Raw genomic sequence first — 15,852 nt, forward strand, 5'->3', positions numbered from 1 at the left:
CCTCAATGACTTTTCTACACTCTCACAACCCCGTCAAGAGCAAAGGGAAGACCCTCACTCGAACATGAAAGAAAAAGGGGAGGATGAAAAAGAAAAGCCGATGAACTACTTCTGTGACTAGTAAAAACAAACTACATCAAAGACATAAGGAACTTCATCTCAGTCGCAAAGAGGAAACCTGACATAGGTCGAGGATAAATTAACCTCCTCAAAGCAATGAGAAGTTCGGACCCCCCAAGCTCGAGCACCGAAAGAAAGCGCCAAACTCAAACAGCCTCGAAAGAACCTACGGTCATAAACCGAAGGGCAAATCGACACTGCAATGATCGGGAACCTCCAAACAGCGTCGACATCGAACACGACAAAAGACAAAAGGAGTCCAGCAAATAACTGGTTAACATCAGAATGGACGAGGTAATAAATAATTTTATTTTCATTTCATTGGTGAAGTATACATTACAAAGCCTTGAAGGCCAAAAAAAAAAGAAGAAGAGAAGGGGATGAGGTAACGAAAAATTCTCTTTTCATTTCATTGGCGAAGTGCACATTACAAAGCCTTAAAAAAAAAAACAAACAAAATGAACAGCCCTAAAGGAGCTCAGCTTCATTAGACTTCGAACTCTCAGTTCCGGCCATCGTCGAGAATTACTTCAGGTACCTGACTTCTTCTTCCAGTCTCCCTTTTTGGATCAGCAATTACTCCAGCATTATCTTCGAAGTACATGTAGATGCCATCTTTTTCGTGCCATGGCTTCCGCTGCCTCACGATGATGGCAGACATGACCTTCTTTCTGAGGTCAGGTTCCCCCTCACAATGACGGCGGGCATGACCTTCTTCCTGAGGTCAGGTTTCCCCTCACGATGATGCGCACCAGGAAGCCCTCGCGGTTGAGGATGTGCTATAAGCGTGGGTTCTGGGCCATCAAGGCAAAATATGGTCGGATCTGTCTCTTCTACCCTCGCCTTCTTCGCCAACCTGAAAGTTGTAGTGTCTTCCCGTTCGTGGGCTTTCAGACTCTGGGCTAACATCTGAGCCGCGACCGTACCCATTTACGCGACGAAGGAAGACCAGCACGGTCTATGAACAGGGGCACGGAAGCAAGAAAAGTTTTGGGGCTAACCCAAGCTGGTCTAAGGGAGGTGGGGGTACAGAGATGAGAATGACTCAATGGACGCCTGAGGCCAGGAAGGAAAGATCGAAGAAACTCATGTACAAAGTGAGATCCCCGAAGGGGAGAGGCAGGTTTAAATAAGCGACGGGGGTCGGTGCAATAATGGCTGCAAGACTCCTCAGGCCAATCCGTAACCGCTGCGTGGCCCACTCACCATGGCAAACGACTGAAGGTGGCCGACAATTAGTAACACCATTATGGCACCGTACCTGGGCCACGCCCTGATAGAAATTCCAAAAAGAAGAAACCCTTTTCGAAAAGGCTCCAGTACCAGCATGCCGATCGTCAAAATATCTGACAACCGCCAAGCACGAAAATCAAGGAGGGCAGCTTCGGCCATGAGAATTTTTCTGTACTTCCTTCATTCGTAGCCCCAACTCGGAAGTAGGGGTTCTGGTATTGGGTATAAAATACCCCCCCCCCCCGGCCGAAGCTTGTAAAGGACCGATTCTTCCTGCGCTCTTCCGGCTCCCAACCTTATGCGTGGTGCCTCTCTGAACCTCCTCGATCGTCCGAACTTTTCTGACAATGAACTTCTGCATTCGTCCATCGGGCCACCCCGAAGGCCCTCTGGGGCTCACTGTCAGCCGACCTTCTACAGCAACCAACTACCCCCCAAACTTCTTTTGAACTTTGTCAGCGTCCGAGCTTCCCCGACAATGAGAGTTCTACGGTAACCAGACTCCACCCGAGTTTCTACGACAGTCGACCACCCCCCGGATCCTAATCGGGCTCCCGCGAGAGCCGAACTTCTACTATGAAAGGTCTACTCCGAACACCTACAGCAGGCTGTCTACCCCAAATGTTTACTGTAAGTAAATTTCATTCGAGCCTCTACTATGAACAAAATTTTTTCGAACTTCTGTTACAAGTAGACCTCAACCGAGCTACTCCGTAGCGAGGGGATTCCGGACAAACTTCTACAACGGGACACTACTCCGATTTTTCATGACAACTGGTCCTCGCTCGAGCTCCTACAACAAATGGCCCCCTTTCGACATCTTGCGAGAACCGGATCCCATCCGAACTTCTCCAGTGGATGGATTTCAGACGAGCTTCTATGACGGATGAGCTCCAGTAGCTGGGTCCCTGCGATGGCCGATCGCCCCCAATGTCTGTCGAGCCTCTCCAGCGCTATCTGAAGTCCATCGCCTACCGACCTCCTACCAGGCTCTCCATAAAATCGAGCTTCCCCAGCGGACGATCTTCGGATGAGACTCCACATTAGATAAATTCCAGACGGACTTCCCTAGCGATCGGACTTCTTCAGACTCCGCCAACAGAAAATCTCCATCCGAGCTCCTGTGGCAGGTGACTCCCGCCTGAAATGTCAGCGACCTCGGAACATCCGAGCCTCTCCCAGAACGATGATGTGAAGAGCCATTCTGCTCCATCAGGCATCCCAGTCGAGCTTCAACCGACGGATCCAAACTCTCTGATAAGCCACAACAAGAGCCGTCACCTTGCTCCACTCTCTGCAATGGATCCACGCAGCTCCACCACTCTCTGACAAGCCACGACAAGAGCCGTCGCCTTTCTCCACTCTCTACAACGGATTCCATGCAGCTCCACCACTCTTTGGCAAGTCACGACAATGGACACCACTCCACTCTCTGCAGCAAGCTCCATGTGGCCCTGGGCGACCTCTGACGCCACTACTCTCTGTAACAAACTCCGCACGTCTCTGAATGGCCCACTTCCAGACGGTTACAGATATCACTGCCAGTCAGTTACGCTCTCCATCTATAAATAAGGATCCCCAGATACATTCTTTTCTAAGCTCTAAACTCTATCTCGAAACTCTGCCAAATTTTTTGCTCGAGCACTCCATTTCTGTTGAAGTTGAGTACTGACTTGAGCATCGGAGGGTCTTGCTGGAGCACTCCCAACTCCGGTTTAGACTTTCTTTGCAGGTCCCGATGGCGGCCATGGTCATCCCAGCTCCAGCTTCTCCGACTTCGATGGGATTCTGCACCAACACCAACCATTGGTCCTTAGTATTTCTCAAATACTTAAGGATGGCTTTAACCACTTTTCAATGGTTTTCTCTAGGATTAGTGATTTATGTCACAAATTGATATAAAAAGTATCAATTAATATCTAAATTATCTAACTTTATTAGAAAATTGATACTTATTATTATATTTTACAGAAGAAGAGGTCATCAATAGAAAGAACAAGGAAAGAGGATTCCAACGGCATAAATTTTACGTAAAACGGAGTTAAATTGACCCAGGAATTGAAGAATGAAGAAAGAAGACTCAATTGGGTCAAATCCGAGTCAAATCAGGTCAAAATTGATCAAAAATCAACTGATTTGGTGATCTGGTTAGCCGTCTGGTCCACAGCAACAGGCGCCTGGACCATGGACCCATCGACGCACCATAAACCAGCCAATCAGCGAGTCTCGACTCACCGCAACGCATCGCGAGCCCGATCCACGCGTGTGGTCCAGGGCTCATGAGGAGAGAGAAGAAGGTTCGAAGGGCAACCTGGTAACTTCACATCACTCGATGGTCCGATCAAGATCCAATGCTCCACATTTTTGCACCATCGGACGGCCACCATCGCAGCCGGTCAAGATCCAACCGTAATCAAGGCAATTGCAAGAATCAATAAACACTAGGACAACACGAGATCCTTCTGCAGCGCGATCCAACGGACGAAATCTTCCAGCACCTTGATCGGACGGTCCGCGATGCATCCGACCTGATCCCATCTCTGCAGCGCGATCCAACGACAGCGCTTCACCCAGATCATGATCCGACGGCCCAGAATCGCTCCCAGCTTGATTTATTAGATGAATTGGGTCCTTTAGATGAAGATCGAACGGTTGAAACAATTTCTAGAATTTCTTGATGGATTTAAGTGCTTTTTGAGCGAGATTTGAGCCCCTAAACCTCCCTAACAGCCCTCTAAAACCTCTTAGTCCCACATCTAAAGTTTTAAAAACCTTATAACCCCCAAATGCCTATAGAAAGCCCCCAAAGGCCCTTGTTTTAATGATTCTTTCCTTCCGATCAAGCTTGTAACCCTAGACAGTGGGGTTTTTAGCTTTCTTCTCAAGCCTCGAGCTTTGAAGTTTTTTGTAATAATTTTTTTTTTATATAAAATCTTATTTTTATGCAATTTTATCTCTTTACATTATGCAATTTATTTTTCTTGCAATTAGGATAGTTTAATTTATGCAATTTAATTTCTTGCAATTAGGTTAGTTTAAATTATGCAGTTTAAATTTATGCAATTAGGATAGTTTAATTTATGAAATTAGGGTAGTTTATTTTTCTGCATTTAAATTTTGCAAGTAGATTTAGATCATGTCTAGCTAAGCATCCTTTCTAGGGTTTGCGATGAAGCTAGATCATGAGTAGGGGTTTTACATAGGGTTCTTTCTTTTTCTTAGGGTTTTTTTTTCTTCCTCTTTTGCCAAGAATTTTTGATGAACTACAGTTGGGTCAGAGTCCCTTCATAGTTCATGCTTGATTCAGTGCATAGGAGGAGAAAATCCTAAGGGATCCTAGTTACTACTCCCTTGTAAAGAATCTTGATGGGTTATCGTTGGGCCTTAGTCCCTTCATAATCTATGCTTGGGAAAGACAAGAGGAGTAGTCATTAGGATCAATAAGAAAAATTCTAGGTAGAATTCTCTAATCTAGATCTAGTGGATTCAAAAACCCTAGATCCTTAGTCTTATTGTCTTTAGCAAACAACTTTCGATTTTCAATTTTCATTAAAGCTCGCTTGAGCATAGAATTGAAAATCGTTTTTAAACCAAATCTCTGTGGGATCGACCCGTACTCGCTGGTCGTGCTACTCTGCACACTGTGTGCTTGCAGTTTTATAAATAAATTTTAAGATTTGCACATCAATTAGATTGGTATCTACTCACTACTCCTAGTGAGTATGCCATATCTGACTTTGTACATGTCATGGCGTATATGATAGATCCTACAGCCGAAGCATATGGGACTTTACTCATATGCTCTCTCTCTTCAGGAGTTGTCAGATAATTATTCTTAGAGAGAAAAATTCTATGACCTATCGATAGATAGCCCTTCTTGAAATTCTCCATGCTGAACCTCTTCAGCACAGTGTCTATGTATGTGGACTGGGATAACTCAAGTATCCTTTTAGATCTATTTCTATAGATCTTTATCCCTAGGATGTAGGATGCTTCACCTAAGTCCTTCATGGAGAACTGCGATGATAACCAAACTTTTATTCCTTATAGTGTGGAGATGTCATTTTCGATTAAGAGAATGTCATCCACGTACAAGACAAAGAATACCACAACTGGACCATTTGCCCATTTATAGATGCAGGGCTCTTCTCTGTTCTTAACGAAGCCATACGTTTTGATCACCTTATCAAAATGCATGTTCCAACTCTGAGAAGGTTGCTTCAATCCATAAATGGATCTCTGAAGCTTGCACACCTTGAACTTATCTGTGAATGTAAACCCCTCAGGTTGTATCATATACACCTCTTCGATCAGCTCTCTATTCAGGAAAGCTGTCTTTACATCCATCTACCAGATCTCATAATACAGATGGATAGCTATTGCAAGTATTATCCGAATGGATTTGAATATTGCCACAGGGGAGAACGTCTTGTCATAGTCAATACCATAACGTTGATGATACCCCTTGACAACCAGATGGACTTTATAGGTCTCCACCTTTCCGTCTGTGCCCCTCTTCCTTTTGAAGACCCATTTATACCCAATGGATTTAACCCCTTTAGGTGGGTCAACAATGTCCATACATCATTGACCTTCATGGACTCCATTTCGGATTGCATGGCTTCAAGCTATTTTTCAGAATCAGATCTCTGTATTGCATCCATATAGGTGATTGGATCCTCATCATTCTCATCAAGTTTGATGGGATCATCATCCCGAACCAAGAAACCATAGTATCTGTCTGGCTGACACGGTACTCTACCGGATCGCCTTAATAGTGCAGGTATATTGAGCTCCGAAACTGATCTAATCAAATCCAACTCAGGTTCAGCTATTGGTGTCGGTCTTTCTACATGTTGAACTTCATCTAGTTCAACCTTAGAGGCAACGGTTCCTTCACCAAGAAATCCTTTTTCTAAAAAGATTATCTTAAAGCTGACGAACACCTTTTGTTCATAGCATGGTAGAAAAAATATCTTTTGGTCTCTTTGGGGTATCCTATGAATGTGCATTTGTCAGACCTAGGTCCAAATTTATCTGTAACTAACCGTTTAACATAGGTTGGGCACCCCCAGACCCTAAGGTGTGAAAGTGTTGGCTTACGCCCTGTCCATATCTCATATGGAGTCTTAATTACAGATTTACTTGGAACCCTATTTAATAGATAACAGGCTGATTCGAGTGCATATCCCCAGAAGGATATCAGCAAGCTGGTAAAACCCATCATGGATTGGATCATGTCTAACAGAGTCTGATTTCTCCTTTCAGATACACTATTATGCTGTGGTGTTCCTGGAGGAGTCCATTGGGAGAGAATTTATTCTCTTTTAGATATGTGAGAAACTCACCAGAAAGGTATTCTCCTCCTCGATCAGATCGAAAAGTTTTAATACTCTTCCTAGTTTATTTTTTTACTTTACTTCAGAATCGTTTGAATATTTCAAATGAATCTGACTTTTGTTTCATCAGATAGACATATCCATATCTGGATAGATCATTCGTGAAAGTAATGACGTAAAAATATCCACCTCTAGCACTTGTGCTCATGGGCCCGCATACATCAGTATGTACTAGGCCCAAGAGCTCAGTAGCTCTCTCATCTTTTCCAATAATAGGTGACTTGGTTATTTTACCAAGAAGACAGGATTCACAGGTTGGAAGTGATTCACAATCACTAACTTTGAGGATTTCCTCTTGAGTCAACATGTTTATCCTGTTCTTGTTTATATGACCTAACCTACAGTGCCATAAGTAGATATCTGATACACTATCTAATCTAGAGTGCTTGCCAGTGGAATAGACTATATTAACAGGTTGTGATAACATATACCCACCATTGTTCAAATATTCATAAAAAATAGTAACATCATTCATAATGATATTACAAACTTGTTTCTTTATTGAAGTTTCATAATCATTTTTGGTCAGAAGACCTACAAAAATGATATTTAAAAAGAAACTGAGACAGAAATGACAATCATTAAGAATAACGGTATGGGACTCAAATATAAGTTTCAATATTTTTAATGCTAGAACTGGAACTGACCTTCCATCTCTAACGTTCAGGAATCTCTCACCTTGCTCGAATCTCCTACTGACCTATAACCCCTGCAACGAATTGCAAATATGGTAAGGGCTACCGGTATCCAATACCCAGTCAGTTATGTCACAAATAGCGAAATTACAAGAAGTTATCATATAAATACCTTGCCTAGTTATAGCTTGCTTCTTTCTCTGCCTATTCGGGTCTAGGGAGGCAATGTACTGAAGACAGTTTCTTTTTCAGTGCCCCCGCTTCTTGCAAAAGAAGCATTCAGCTTGACTCTTATCGGGCTTGATCTTTCTGGTCTGACCCTGCACTGATGTCCCAGCCTGAACTTGCACCTTCTTCACTTTCTTCTTTTTGTTCTTCTTCTCTTTCTTAAAGGGTCAAGAATCAGAAGACAAACCTCCCACTAAGTTCACCGACTCCTTGTGGAGTTGGTGATCCTTTTCAAAGTTCTGAAGCAACCCCAATAATCCATGGTAGTTTACTTCAGGCTTTATCATTTTATAATGAGTAAGGAATGGAAGATAAGACTTGGGCAGCGAGTTCAGTATTGCATATTTCCCAAGCTGCTCATGCAAGGGAAAGTCGAGCTTGCTCAAATGCTCCATCAGCTCGATCATGTACAATACATGATCAGTGACAAAAGCACCATCCCGTATTTTGGTGTTGAAGATGGCACAACTAGTCTTGTACCTCTCCATATCATCGGGTGTACCAAAGGCATCCTCCAACACTTGAAGCATATCCTTTGGCTGAGTCATCTCAAATCTACAACTGAACTCGTCGCTCATGGCAGCCAGCATGATGCAGTGTACCATGGTTCGATCACTGAGCCACTTTTGGTAAGTATCTCTGATTGTTCCACATGCATTGGCAGCTGACTCCTCAAGTGCAGGATCCATTATCATATATAGGATCCGTTCATGCTCCAGGACTATCTTCAACTTTCGGTACTAGCTACCGAAGTTAGGTCCCACCAACTTATCATTATCCAACAATGATCGGAGTGATAGGGAAGTGGCCATATCTACACGAAAAAAAATTATAACCTAATTAGTAATTGATTCATTAAACCTAAAGATTTGGACTTTAATCAAAAGGTTTCTCCCACTATTTTATTCAAATTGGTAGCCTCTACCTCCAATTCGAGAAATTATCCTAATTTTTTAGTGGGTACTAGAATCCACTTAGACTGCACACAAGTCCAACTTTGGTTGGCCAACCCATGTACATCTAAGGGTAGGTTCATAATCAATTATTTCTCTAAATAATTTTTAGTAATTTTAATTTTGCCCCAGACCCTAATCAGTAGGCTTTAGCCTCAACTGAAAGGGTCTGGTTAGGTCCAACCATTAACATGATCATACTTGGCCCATCTAGCCAATGAATGATTAGATCCAACTTTTGTTAGCTAACCTAACCATCATTTAGAAAGATGCAGTCAAGAAATCATATTATGAATGATAATTTCATCAGCCGATAAGCACCAGGCCTTTGGGCCTCCAATGATTATCTAACTGATGGACCCATTATCATCCACTTAATGGGAGGCTATGATCTAGTTATCACCATAACTATTTTATTTTAAGGACCTAATAATTTTAGAAGATTTAACTGATTTAGAGGAGGAGGTCAAGTGAACCAGCTTATCATCATCCTCCCACTGGCTTCACCAAGTCAGCTTAAGGGAGACAATTAAAAGGGCTGGTCTAGGAGCACCTAAATCAGTCACACTGATTTACCTAGCTGACATGGGTCAGCTCGAATAGTCAAGTAATCCAATTAAAATATAATTTCATCAAGAGGCCAGATAAGTTCGATCGATGGGAGGGTCTGCCAAAGCTTGCCTTAAACACCATTTGAAATGGCAAGGTAAGTGGGCTGCCAATTAAAAATCATCGGTCTGGTTTACCTTAGACACCAACTAATTTAATTAATTTTGATTAGATCAACCTAACAGTTCGTGCTAGACCGCTTAGCTAAGAATCAAGCTTATTTGGTTCTCGTTAAAGATATGGACTTGATCAACTACAACTATTATAATTGATCAAGAGAATCCTTGACCTAATCTAAGACAATAATTAATTAGATTTAATTAATTCTTTAATTAAATCTATCTTTAATCTAACCTTAGGTCTAACCCAATTAATGGACCTAATTTCCACTAATCCATTAACCCAATATGTTATGGTTTGTGTCTTAGGTTCTTCAATTCACAATCCTAGAACCAAATCAAACAACTTCTTAATTCTCAATTAAGTTTTGGGCTGAGGGTTGGGGTTCGACTTTTCAAAAATAATTTTCATATTTGTAAAATATTTTTACAACATGGTTCTACCAACCAAGTTGCATGTTTGATTCATAATCAAAATGAAAATAAAATAAGCATAAAACTACTTTAGATCTAATCTAAATAAGTTCATATAATTAAAATAATTTCAACTTTAAACTGCACAAATTTTTCAGACAAATATATGATAGTTCTTTACATAAAAATTATTAATAAAAAGATTTTATTTTAGATTTAAATATTTTTTAAATCTAATAAATTATAAATTTAATCTAGATCATATCTAACAAATTTATGATTAAAGATAGATCTACACGAACTAGGACAACCTTTGCACTATAAGGGGTAAACCTTACAGCAGGACAACCTACAGTTCATGATTGATTTAAAAATTTTAATTTCAGATTTAACAATCAGATTATAAATTTGATCTAATCTAAAAAATAATCTAAGCATGTATAAATAATTATGTAATAAACAACCTAGGCTCTGATACCAATTGAAGGAACCAGATCTAGGGTTTCAAGGTTAGATCTTAAAATTTTTTCAAGATCAGGCAACAGAAGACTAAAATAAATTAAAATTTATCTTGTAAAACTAGAGAATCTCTAGATCTAAGATCTTATTACATGATTATTACATGATATTAAATCAAAAATTAAAATATAAAGAGCAAGAACTACATGTTGATCATATCAACATGTTTCTATACTACATCTAATGTATGTAAAATATAATAGATCAGATCTATTACCTTGCAAGTTAGACGTTCTAACTTTACTGATCTAGACTTGAGGATGATGTTATAAGCCATACATGCATCCGACCTCTAGGAGTCATCCACACGAGTCCACGAATTACGATCAGAAGTTCTGGTTTAGAAAATCAGCACAGTATGCTAGTACTGTGCTGATCCTTTTTCGATGGTCGATCAGATACCTTCTTCTTCTTAATTTAGACTCTTCCAAAGATGAGAAGTAGGAGAAGGAGTTTTAGATGAGACACTCTCAGAGAACTTACAGATGGAGGAAGGGAAGGGATAAACCCAGCAACTCTAGAAGAAGACCCTCTTCTTCTTCTCTTTGATCTAACCTAGACACCTAGTTTTGTGTCTATTAGATCTCCATGCCCCAAGACTCTTTCTCCTTGATTTTTGGATGCCCCAAAGGTATCTCAATGCTATGTAATTCACAAAAAATTCATGAAAAAATTTATTTTAAATAGAGAGATATGAAGAGTCCTTGTCTAGGTCAAATACCTAGTCAAGGATTATCCAAACAAGGCAAGACAAGAGGCGCCCAACTCTTGGGCATCTCCTCCTTCTTTTTCTACTGTGGACCACCAGTAAAGGATGCATATTATGTGCCATAAAAGTCAAAAAAATCTCAAAAAAAAATTGTATAAAATCAGTGCCATAAGGGAAGAGTTTTGGTTTCTTAAAACTCTATCTCACAGAATTTGAAATCCAAACTAATTCCTACTTTGACTTGATCCACAACCACATTCCATGTAAGAGAGAAAGAGAAAAAAAATTTAAGCATGCATGAAGACCTGGGAGAGAGGGTTTTGTCACACAAAATAAGAGAGAGTGGGCGTGGGATAAGAGAGAGTGGGCGTGGGGAGCTAAGGTGGCGCAAGGTGGAATCCTAGTCTTACTAGGATTCAATCTATGACTTGTTCAAATTTGATTTCTCAAACCAAATCAAACTAAAATCAAATCAACCTAATTAAAATAGGTCTTAACTTAATTAAGAATCTAATTTAATCAAATTAAATTAGATTTAAATCTGATTTAATTTTCTAATTAAATTAGAAATTAGGTTGACCCAAGTCCTAATTAAATTAGGACTAGTTTTTCTTTACACTTAGCTTATCCAATAAATTAATTGGACTTGATCCAATCAAGCCCAAACTAAATCTAATTAAATTATATTCAATTAAGCTTAATTTTAGTTCATTGGCTTAATCAAATTAAGCCAATTAGCAATCAAAATGCTAATCGATTCTCCTGCAATACTTGCACTAGGTTAAATGTCAATCGTATTGATCATTTAACCCTAGAACGATTCTTAATCGTTGATCAACCATCCGATCGGATCGTAAACTCTAATGTGTGTGACCTCATAGATTCGAACCTAAACTGATAGCATAAAAATAAATTTTTGTACCAATCAAGTGGCCATCTAGCAATAGTACCCAACGGTCGGATAGGTCGAATGTGTAGAACAACATCCTTAGAACCCATACGGATATAGTTTCCATATAATTCATCTCCTTGACCAAAATACTCATAGGACACCTCAGAGTTTAACTATTAACTCTGATCAGGTTGTCCACATTGTATTTCAAAATATCAAATCTATCTGATGGATTACCCTGGCCAAGGTTTTGCTAAATTGAAATACAGCAACCATTCTTCTCCAACTCTTGGAGTGGTCAATCCCATCTTGATTACACTCTAACTTCGTAAGTACTTGACTGTGCCCAGAAGCCTTCTGTCACTGAATTAAAAATTCAGTTAGTCCAGTACCAAAGCATAGTGAGTTGCTTGCAAGTCACTGAGGCGATCTCAGGTCTAAGGGACACTTATATCTATATCCCATCAGAAATATTCTCGACAGTAGAATGCTCTAGAGTTGGTCACGTTCAATGATGATGTACTCTTATATCTCACCTGTATGCCTTACTAGTATCTCCACACTCTTTGGTTAAGAGGATAACCAACCCATATGGCTTACAGTGACCTATGCGCGATAGAAGGTGTCGTCCTTATTAACAGCCTATCATTTGATTGTAAATAGTTTTAAGGACTAATCGATAAATCCTCTCTTTATCGAACCTAAATGATCCTAAGGACTTCATCATAACAACGGAGTTCATTAGAAGATGAAAACTTATGATGAAAATATCAAAAATATATTTTATTTATCAACAAATCAATTATAATACAAGATTGCTCAACCATCAACAAGTTGATGATTGGCTTTTGGGACATATTTCCCAACACTATAAATTTTACTTTTTATGATAGGTGATTATAAAGACCATAATATCCTTGGAGTTGGAACATTTATTTTAATGATATAATCAAATTGTTTGATCAGATATGAAAAATTATAGATTTCAAAAAGGTCAGTGGGAGTGTCCAATACTGACATCGGATAAAATATAGTTGAATATAGATTTTTTCATAAAAGACATAAAGTGAATATCCTAAAGATCTATAAAGATAGATGTAATTGGATGCATGTGTTTTCACAAATAGAGTACAGAGATCGATGCTGAAAATGTTCAGTATAAAAATCTTGGAGAGGGGTCTGCTACCCTCTTGGACATAGTCGTATGTCATAAAGTATTTGAACTGATTATACCGTGATCGTCACAAGTAGATATCAATTGTATCCAGGCTATGAGCATTAAATTACTGTGAAAATATCCTTAAGCTCTTAAGAAGAATTGAGGACATATTCGGAGAAGGATCAAAGCTAGGAGTGGGAGGATACACCAATTCAAATTTTATGTCCGATATTGATGGTAGAATATCTACATCATGGATGTGTTCCTATGTCGATATCTTAAAAAGATTTCAAATAATTGATCAATAGAAGCTGAGTACACTGTAAATGTATAAGATGTATTCTGATTATAATATTAATTGCAAAATTAATTATCATACCACCAGATATCGTGACACTATACTGTAAAGACAATGGCACCATTATCCTTGCTAAAAAGCCTAGGTCTCACCAGATATCCAAGCACATAGAACAGCAGAACACGCGACTACCCCGAGTAGAAATATATAGAGGTACAGAAAGCAAACTCCATATGTGATATAGATGATCCACCAGTAAATCACTTAGCTAGCCTAAGACTATAGCCTGTCTTGTGAAGATAGGGCTTGGTATATGGCAGATTGACTTTAGTGCAAGTGGGAGATTGTTGGTGTATGCCCTAGAAGCCAATATTAGTTGACACATTTCATATCTGTAGGATATAATTTTGTACTTATTAGGTAGTTATATTACCATTCATGTCTATGTATCCATGAATCATCCAAGGGATTAACAAGATGATGACACATATTCTCAAAGAGTTGAGAATTTGAGGCATATATCATTGATGGTTGATTCCTAAATTGCTCCTAGTCATAGGATTATCATGGAGATGGTGATTGATCCAGATAAACCAGTGCACGGATCACTTCCTTCGGATAGATGGATCTCGAGTCTGCAGTGTAGAGACACTGAAGTGAAAGTGCAGGTGGTTCTTAGAAAATAACTAGCACTGAGCGTGACCAATACGAGAAGTCACATGGATGTCTGCTTATTCGTTAGTGACTTTCTCGATGCTGCAGTTGTATGACTAATCTTTTGACCTGAGATGACACTATTGCTCGCAGTGAGGCTACCAAAGTTTGACTGACACATCAACATAATTCTCAAAGAGTCTTCATAGTGGATGTTGGCGACAGTTGATCCACTATAGAAGTGGGGTGTGCATCAAGATGGAATCTATTGACCCTAGCAGAAGGAAGTAGTCCTATGAGATTTAAGAGACTGAGTCCTTAAGTCTATGGCCATAGCAGTGTGATTGATGGAAAAGAGTATTCATAGAATCACATATGGACTTAAGCTGATTGAATCTATCATATGACCGATATTGAGATTTGATGATTTATCCATGACCTGCCATCTAGTCGGGACTCATGATAGAGGGACTGAATCACACGTTAACTACACCTAGAAGTTTATTTCAGTTCTACTGGATTGCTACTACATACTGCTAGGTGTCACTAGTGGATTATGAGAACTCACTAGGGTTGTTTTGGATCGACAATCTTTATTGAGTTAGAGTGGAATTATTCCGATCTGTTGAAAAGAGTTTCAATAATACGATGATAGAGATCATTGTATATCTCACTACCAGATAGAATTGAATCTATAAGGACACACAATAAAAGAATTAGGTCTATAATAAGTAATTGAGCTTATAAGTATCAATTGGGTTTAGAAAAATCTATTGGGTTCATGGTAACCTTACTAGCATATAGTTGGACCCGATTTTTCTTTCCGTTGGGATTACTTATTTGATAAGATAATTTAACTTAATTATCTGCTAATAATCTATATAAATAAGATTTATGAGACTCCAATTGTTGGATGTCTAAGGTTATGGATCACATAAATTAAGGATGCAAGTCCCTTATGAATCTCCTTGATAGTTATTATGGGGTGCCACTTTGATTGATCAATTTGGGTGTGTCCATTAATTAGAGGGCCTTTGGTTTTCATATGGGGTGTCTCTTGGGTGCAAAAGAGGGTATTTAATTATGGGTGCAAGGGCTCTAATAGTTGGTGCCTAATGGGCTTCCTAATGTAAGTTGGATAAGTTAATAGAAATCCTAATACAAGTAGGACTTGTATTATGAGATTGAATAGGATTCAATCCTTATGCCTATTTAAAGGGACCTCCCTCAAGGTCCCTAGAGCATCAAAACCAGCAGCCCCTCACATCCAAAGGCTCTCCCCATGCCTTCTCTTCCTCTTCCTTTCTCTTCTCTTGGGTGTTCTATACACCCCTTCCTTGAGACGCGCATCCCAATGAGTTTCATTCCCAAAGAAGTTTGGATGCCTCTTCCTTACTAGTTTCTAATATCTAATAGCAGCACATAGCAAGGAGAAACTCTAGAGAAGAGGAGAAGAAGAAGATCAAGGAGAAAGATCAAGTGTTGATCGCGATCCAGATTTTATTCAAATTCAGCAGGCTGAATTTTGAAGAACCAAAATTTAGATTAAAGAAGAATATTCCAGACTGATCCTGAGTGGATACTCATAGAGGTCGGATACTTGTGTGACTAAGAGAGAGTCTTTTCTCTTTTAGATCCAATTTTGAAAAAAAAAATTATGAAATAGGTATGTGATTTGATCACAATCTAAATTTCAGCATATGTCAATTTCAGCATATGAAATAGATCTATGTGGTTTTATATTTTCATGCATGCAAAATTTAGATTAAAAATATTTTAATCTTATTCTCTACTACAGTATTTAGAAAATAAAAATTTTGAAACACATATGCATGCACCAAACCTCAAAATCCAACAAAGCTAACTATCATAGAGGTGGAGGATTGGAGGTGGCTCTAGATGCAGTGTGAG

This window comes from Elaeis guineensis, chromosome 3 (genome assembly GCF_000442705.2).
Source record: "Elaeis guineensis isolate ETL-2024a chromosome 3, EG11, whole genome shotgun sequence".
Classification (NCBI taxonomy): Eukaryota; Viridiplantae; Streptophyta; class Magnoliopsida; order Arecales; family Arecaceae; genus Elaeis; species Elaeis guineensis.